Source organism: Quercus suber, unplaced genomic scaffold (assembly GCF_002906115.3).
Source record: "Quercus suber isolate HL8 unplaced genomic scaffold, Cork oak 2.0 scaffold_810, whole genome shotgun sequence".
NCBI classification, from domain to species: domain Eukaryota; kingdom Viridiplantae; phylum Streptophyta; class Magnoliopsida; order Fagales; family Fagaceae; genus Quercus; species Quercus suber.
This window is the reverse complement of record NW_027070243.1, coordinates 20686-28411: the sequence shown is the minus strand read 5'-3', so window position 1 is coordinate 28411 and position 7726 is coordinate 20686. Positions and strand designations below refer to the sequence as shown.

The window sequence follows — 7726 nt, the reverse complement described above, 5'->3', positions numbered from 1 at the left end:
TAAGATTCCTCATCCTCGGACAATCCCTTGTCCTCGGATTGGGCCACAGATTTGTCCTCGGACAATCCCTACAAGTTCTATAATAATAATAATAATAATAATAATATATTATTATTATTATTATTATTATTATTATTATTATTATTAATCTAATGTACAGTAAAAGAAAATATTAAAAGCGATGTAAATTGGAAGTTTTAAAAGGAAAAAAAAAAATCCAAATTGGTATTTTTATAATTTAGTAAATATAGAAGGGTGCTTATATTATTATACACCTTTTATGAAACTTCCTTTTTCACTTTTGCTAAAATCTCCTCTCACTGTAACTCTTTTTCATCTCTTTCTTCTTCTTTTTTTCTCCTCTTTCTTTTCATCATTGTAACTTCTCTTATAGTTATAGTACTGGTCTTTTTTTGTTTTCCTTTCTTCAGTATCGTCATACCCTTCTCTTCTTTGACATTCTCCATCAATTTTTTTTCTCTCACAGTGCCCTCCATATCTCTCTATCATCTCTTTCATCTTCTCTTTATATTTATTTTCTTTTGCCCACAATAAGATCCACTGCCTTTCATCTCTTCTTCTTCTATCAAATGCTCTGAAAGTTGAAAAATGGGAAACGGGTTTGGTGGAGTTGGGACCAAAAAAGTTGAAAACAAAAAACTTAAATTGAGAGAGAGATTTAATTCCTGAGGCTGAGGGAGAAACAATTAAGAAGATGAAAAGAAGCGTACCTCAAAGCAATGATTGGGTTTTTTGGATCATTTGAGATAGAGACCGGAATGGGAGAGAAGTAGGTTTCTTACGCTAATTTTCAGTTCACTAATAGTCGGGATTTTGTTTTTTGTTTTAGAGGAAGGAGAAGGGGTGGATCTTTGTTTTGGAGGAAGGATAAGGGAAACGGTGGAGGAAAGAGAAGGGTCTGCATTTTGTTTGTTAAAGGTGGAGATCAAGGATTTAGGGAGCCGATTTGGCCTTTGGCATAGCATCGTGAAAGGGAAAGGCAGAGTCTTCGTGAAAAGGAAAGGCAGAGTCAGGTTTTAAAAAAGTTTTATTACATTTTTTTTTAAATATTATGCTGACGTGGAAAACTATTCGCTAATAGTCGGGATTTTGTTTTTTGTTTTGGAGGAAGGAGAAGGGAAACGGTGGAGGAAAGAGAAAGGGTCTGCATTTTGTTTGTCAAAGGTGGAGATCGGGGTTTTGGGGAGCCGGTTTGGCCTTTGGCATAGCATCATGAAAGGGAAAGGCAGAGTCAAGTTTTAAAAAAGTTTTATTACATTTTTTTTTAATATTTTGCTGACGTGGAAAACTGTTCGCTAATAGTCGGGATTTTGTTTTTTGTTTTGGAGGAAGGAGAAGGGGTGGATCTTTGTTTTGGAGGAAGGAGAAGGGAAACAGCGGAGGAAAGAGAAAGGGTCTGCGTTTTGTTTGTCAAAGGTGGAGATCGGGGATTTAGGGAGCCGGTTTGGCCTTTGGCATAGCATCGTGAAAGGGAATGGCAGAGTCAGGTTTTAAAAAAGTTTTATTACATTTTTTTTTTTAATATTATGCTAACGTGGAAAACTATTTGCTATTAGTTGGGATTTTGTTTTTTGTTTTGGAGCAAGGAGAAGGGAAACGGTGGAGGAAAGAGAAAGGGTTTGCATTTTGTTTGTCAAAGGTGGAGATCGGGGATTTGGGGAGCTGGTTTGGCCTTTGGCATTGCATCGTGAAAGGGAAAGGTAGAGTCAGGTTTTAAAAAAGTTTTATTACATTTTTTTTTTAATATTATGCTGACGTGGAAAATTGTAGGAGTTTCAAAATTTTCGGTTATATATATATATATATATATAGATTAATAGGGCCAATTTTTGTTTAATTCAATAAAGTGAAGAATACAATAAAAATTCACAAAAATTTCACAACATTTCTTAGGAGAGTAGGACCTCGTTTGGTACACAAGTTTAAACATATGTTTTCAATTTTTAAACAACGTTACATGTATTTTCACACATTTTTTCACTTACACGTATTTTCAAAAAAACTAAAAATTATTATTTAAACACACGTACAAACGGGCCTTAGGAAGTGTGTATTGTGTAGTACAATTTATCTTGCACTCTTTAAAAGTTATTATGATTTTTGGATTGAGTTTGTGATTTGTCTTTCGTTAGAACTTTATTCCCTTTTCTTGTGCATATGTGTGCTTGTTTTTTAAAAAGAATAAAAGGTAAGTCTACCACCTTTCTCATTAGCCTTTTACAATCTGCAATTAATTTTTTTTTTAATAAAAAATGTGGGTGATAATAAGATGATTTAAGAATATTGTGAACTAATGTAAATTTTTGTTATGTCCTAGCTAGCATGACTAATTGATAATAAGCTAATTTAAGAATATTGTGAATTGATGTAAATTGTGTTATGCTCTAACTAGCTTGACTCATTTCCATTTGGAGAGATCCAACACCCAACTCCCAACTCCATCCCATACTTAACGTCAAGATATTTTTTTTTTTTTAATAATACAAAACTTTTGAAAGAGAAAATTTGACAATTCAAAATTTCGCAATTGTAAGGTTGAATTTAATCAACCATTTAATTGGCTTTATTCCGTGACCAATTTGCTTGTAATTTAGCACTTAGCAACCCTATATTTAGGTGGAAAAATTGTAAGGGTAGTGTGTGAGAAGATGTGAAGAAAAGCTCAAGAGTGTGCAAGAAAAACAAAGGCTCGCGGCTAGGTCTCGCGGGTGGATCGCGACTGGCAAGCCGCCAAAAGCTGGCACGTGAGAGGCACACTGGGAAGCTGAAGGGTCGTGCCAGCTGTCATGAAGATGAGAATTTCCCTCTATTAAATGGTTTCCCACTACCCTTCATCTTCAAAAATTTTCGGAAGTTCTTTACAAGATATGCCACTTCCTTTTCCACTCCATCTTCTTCGGAGGGATCATCTATTCTTTTGGTGTTTTGAGAGCAAATGATTTACTCGTCTTATGTGAAGGCAGTCCCAATTCATATGTTTGGAGAGACCCAATCAGCTCTTGAATTTTGATCTCATCCAAGTCTTTACTCTCCTCTATGACTGTGACTTTTGCTCTAAAACTTTCAGGCAAGGACCTCAAAATTTTTCTCACCACCTTGGTATCTTCAATCTTCTCACCAAGATTGAGTTTCGCAATGAAATTTCGTTGAGCTTCCCATAGAATGAATCAAACATTCATCTTCACCCATCTTGAGCTCTTCAAATTTGGTGGTAAGCATTTGAAACTTTGTGTCCTTCACCTTCTTAGTCCCTCATAAGTTGTCTCCAAAATTTCCAAGCTTCCTTGGCCACAGTCATGTGAGATATCCTGTGGAATTCATCAGGAGACATAGCATAGAAAATAGCATTTAAAGCTTTACTATTAGCATTGGCTGCTGCAAGAGCTGCCTTATCCCAATTGGCCTTAGGAACCTCTGGTTTAGTCCAACCTATCTCAACCGCATCCCAAACGGTATCTTCTATAGAGCATAAAAATGCTCTCATTCGGACTTTCCAAAAAGCATAATTATTACCATCAAAAAATGGTGGAACAGTGAGAGATTGAGACCTATCCATCTCAACAAGGGGTCAAGGATCACACTCAGGTATTAAAACCACACAAATGTACCCGCTCTGATACCAATTGAAAGTTCAATATAGGTATGAAACACCCTTGAACGTTTAGACCCCCAGATACAAAAATACCAATTCAAGTTTTATATCAAACAATTAATGTGCGGAATATGATAACAAGCTTATAACAGAATTGATAAAACAATCTAAGCCAAATATAAACACATCCACAGCAGTAAATATAAGGCAAAGATAAAGGAAAGAGAGATGCAAACACACGGACAACACACGATGTGTTATCGAAGAGGAAACCAATCCTCGACGTAAAACCTCTCCGCCGCCCTCCAAGCGGTGATAAAATCCACTAAAGAATATAGTTGGATACATGAATAGCAGAAGACCCTCCAAGCCTAATCTACCCAAGTACCTAAGCCCTCCAAGCTTCTTGCTCCAACGAGGTTACGCCGAACCTATTTCTTCTTTAGCTTGCCGGATTCCGCTACTTGACCATAGCATCAACCAATGTATATTGGTTCCTTCCCAAACTGCTTCCCTAAGCACCAAATGGACCTTCTCACAGACGTGGGTGTGGTGAGATAAGGGTTTGGTAAATAACCTCTCAAGGTATGACAATGGAGAGCAAGAGAGTAGAGGAATTTGTAGAGTCTCTTTAGATGAAGATTGGGGATGAGGCAATCTTGTTTTTCTCTAGGGTTTTCTCTCACAAAATTCTCTCTGGAAGCTCTCTCAATATGATGGGTATAAGGGTGTATATATAGTAGGGTGAGAAGGGAATGCAAAACATTAGTTTTTGCCAAACAGGGCAAGTTGGCGACTTGGTCTCGCGGCTTGTCCAAGTCGCGAGTTCAAGTCACGACGTAACGGCCTGGCCAGTCTGGAACTTTTGTCCTGTAGCATGACAGCTGGCACGACCCTTCAGCTTCCCAGTGTGCCTCTCACGTGCCAGCTTTTGGCGGCTTGCCAGTCGCGATCCACCCGCGAGACCTAGCCGCGAGCCTTTGTTTTTCTTGCACACTCTTGAGCTTTTCTTCACATCTTCTCACACACTANGAATCAGAAGGTGAAGAAGAAGAAGACGCATCCAGCCTTCAAAAGAATTACGCAATACTTCTTGAGAAATCAGGAGAGTATACAAAGGTGGCAAAGGCAGCCATGAAGAAAATGAAGAGAGCCGAGGAAGATTTCAAAAGCTTGCTACCGGAGGGAGCAGCTCATCAGCCAAAGTCACAAAGGAAGTAAAGTTTGTGAAAAACAAAGAGACGGCTGTTGATAAGTCTACTCTAGAGATAGTTGAGGCTGAGAAGAAAAAGAATGTGGCTAATCAACGGATATTTAACAAGTCCCGAAATCAATCTGAAGTCAGATTTGGAGCTTGAGGAAGATCTCTCCCAAGACAGCAGCAGGGTCCTAGAATAAACTATATTTGTCACTATTGCGGATTGCAAGGACACACTAGACTAAACTGTCAAAAGCTAAGAGCAGACAACAATGCGAGTGTACCTCGGTCCCGAGGAAGAAGAAATGACTTGAGGTCTTGGGGTGGTGAGCAATCAAGGAGCCAAAACCGTGATTCCGGAATGACGGACGTGATGAAAATGATTGGCGCCTTCACCACTTGCTTGGAGAGTTTCAACAGGAGGTTTGAAAGTCCTAACTCTCGTACCCGATCCGTCAAGGATATCACCCCAAACGCACGTGACGTGTGGGTGACAAAGGGTACTCATGCATAAGCATTATAACATGTCCATGCATCAATTCTTCCTATGCTTTGTGGATATGATTGGTTATTTGCGTTGTGTTTTTGAGTATCTGTTTAATTTGTGGTTTGTTTGTGTTTAAAATGCTTTTTCATTTTTCCTGTTTTTGATCATTATTCTACTGCTTTCGTGTCAAAAATCCAAAAACACATAAAAAGTTGAAAATCCAAAAAGTTTGATCACTTTGTTGAGTTTTGTCTCAAAGCATGTTTAGCCTTGTACCTTTGTACTAATGGCTCTGTGCATTTAACGAGCTTAGCTTGTCTCTCATGCACTCATATCATTGTGGAAGAAATTATGATATCTATATGATTGTTGTAAATAGATTTTCAACCTTGTCATGAATGATTAGTGAATGGTTTTTGAATGGTTTTAGACCCCTTAAAACACAACCAGATTGGTTAGCCTAGATTAATTAGCCAAGTTGTTACTTAGTCAAATTATGCAATTCTAGGTTAAAACTATCAAATAATCATATCAAAATAATAAAGCAGCGAAATAATAAAAAACACAATGATATGATCACCCAGGAAACCACACGGTAAAAACCTGGGGAGGATTTGACCTAGCTATCCTCAAGGTAAACCTGAATCCACTATGCGAAAGAATCGAAATTCATACAGAAGGACTACAAGCTCCCCGCTTGACTTCCTAATGCTACCCACCAGTAGAACTTACTGACACGACCAAGTGCAAGCTCCGAATCCACGGACTCCTTCTTTCTTGGATTCTTCAATCAGCTACAAGCACCCCCGCTTGATTATCTTTAAGCTTTAATGGTAACAACCAAGTTGATCATCAAGATGTAGATAATATCTCCAACTTGAAAACCCTAAGCTTTGTGTAAAGGAAAACTTCTCAAAGATCTCACAAGAGATTTACACAAAACAACAATGTATGAGCAACAATACAATTGGAGCAACCTTAAAAAACGTGGCTTTTATATACCTAGGGTAAAAACATAAAACCCTAAACGTTTAATGAAGTAGGGCTGAGTTGGAAATTCTGCAGCAAAAACAACCTGTGCGATTTTTGATCAATCGAGTCTATTATTCGATCGATCGAGCCAGGCCGAAAGTCCCAAGTACTTCTGCAGCAAATCGATTCCAACTTTACAATAATAAACCAACTTTGAGCAAGCCTAAACAAGACTAAATACATTGTTTTGATCATGGTTTGCCAACATTACAAATTAGAGTTCTAAATACATAAAATCCTAAGAGCTTAAAACCTAACAAACTCCCCATTTGGCAATCCGTGACAAAACCCTAATTAAAAGCTCAAAGTTTTACAAGTAAAAAGCCCTTTACAAAGAAATGCTCATAAATTTCAAATTCAGCCTAACTACTATCCATCAGTTGCAAGTGTAGACAGCAGCTTAGTTGAATCAACCTGTATATTCTTGAAATACTCAACAAACGCATAAACGCATGCGTGACAGAAAAAAAATAAAACAACAGGTATAACATTCTTGTAAGATTCACACAACACAAAATAACGACATATATAAATGATCAACTCATAAATATAAATCAATAAGCAGTGAATTACAAATCAACAAGAATCAATAAAAAATATATCAATCAATGTTACTCCCCCTAACATGAATATCCCCAAAAAATGATATACAAAGTGAAGCACCGAGATACAATCTAAAAAAAACTCCACAAGTAACAAAAATCTCCCTCTAACAACAAAAATCTCTACAAGTCAAAACTCACTCCACTCCCCCTTTTTGTGACGGAATGCCAAAGAGCAATCATGAGTCGCCATCAAAAGGAGGTGGTGAGGGTGAATGAAGACGCACTAAATTGGCTCGGAGAGCACGAATCTCATCTAGTAAGTCTACCAAAATCTGACCATGAGCCGCCTGAACGGTCACGACAGTCTCCAGAGTACGACGAACATCAAAGTCGGTCGAAGGAGGTGGAGGAACATCAACAGCAACAGCATCATCACCAACTGGATCAAGAACATCCTCACCAGCAGTACCTGTAGAAGAAGAAGAAGGAGGAGCGCTACTAGACGGCTCGGACCTAGGGTGTTTAGAACCAGCTTGAAGATGAACGACCCTCTATCTAAGAAAAGACGCACCTATGGGAGCTATCACATGAACAGGCTCAGAGGAAGGGAAGTCACTAAGGTCAAGATGGAGCAAAATCCTATGAATAAAAATAGGATGAACAAGGGCATGAGAAGAAGATGAACTCCTATAAACATCGTTCAAAGAACGAAGAAAGAGATGGGGAAAACTAATAGGAGCATCAGTAACCAGAGCGTACAAAAAGACACACCGCTCAAGAGGAATGGTGTGAACATGAGAAATGGGCCAGATGGAATGACAAGCTATCCTAAAGAACAGATAGTGCAACCC

At 38.2% G+C, this 7726-nt stretch overlaps 1 protein-coding gene across 1 annotated transcript in view; it reads left to right on the top strand.

Moving 5' to 3' along the window:
• The first annotated feature begins 303 nt into the window (after window positions 1-303).
• The window catches only part of LOC136064960 (uncharacterized), a 15335-nt gene continuing 7912 nt past the window's right edge, over window positions 304-7726 (top strand). Inside the window, exons 1-2 of the mRNA XM_065767478.1 lie at window positions 304-1034; window positions 1129-1721. The gene's annotated coding sequence lies outside the window, so the exon portion shown is untranslated. The remainder of the gene's footprint in view (window positions 1035-1128; window positions 1722-7726) is intronic.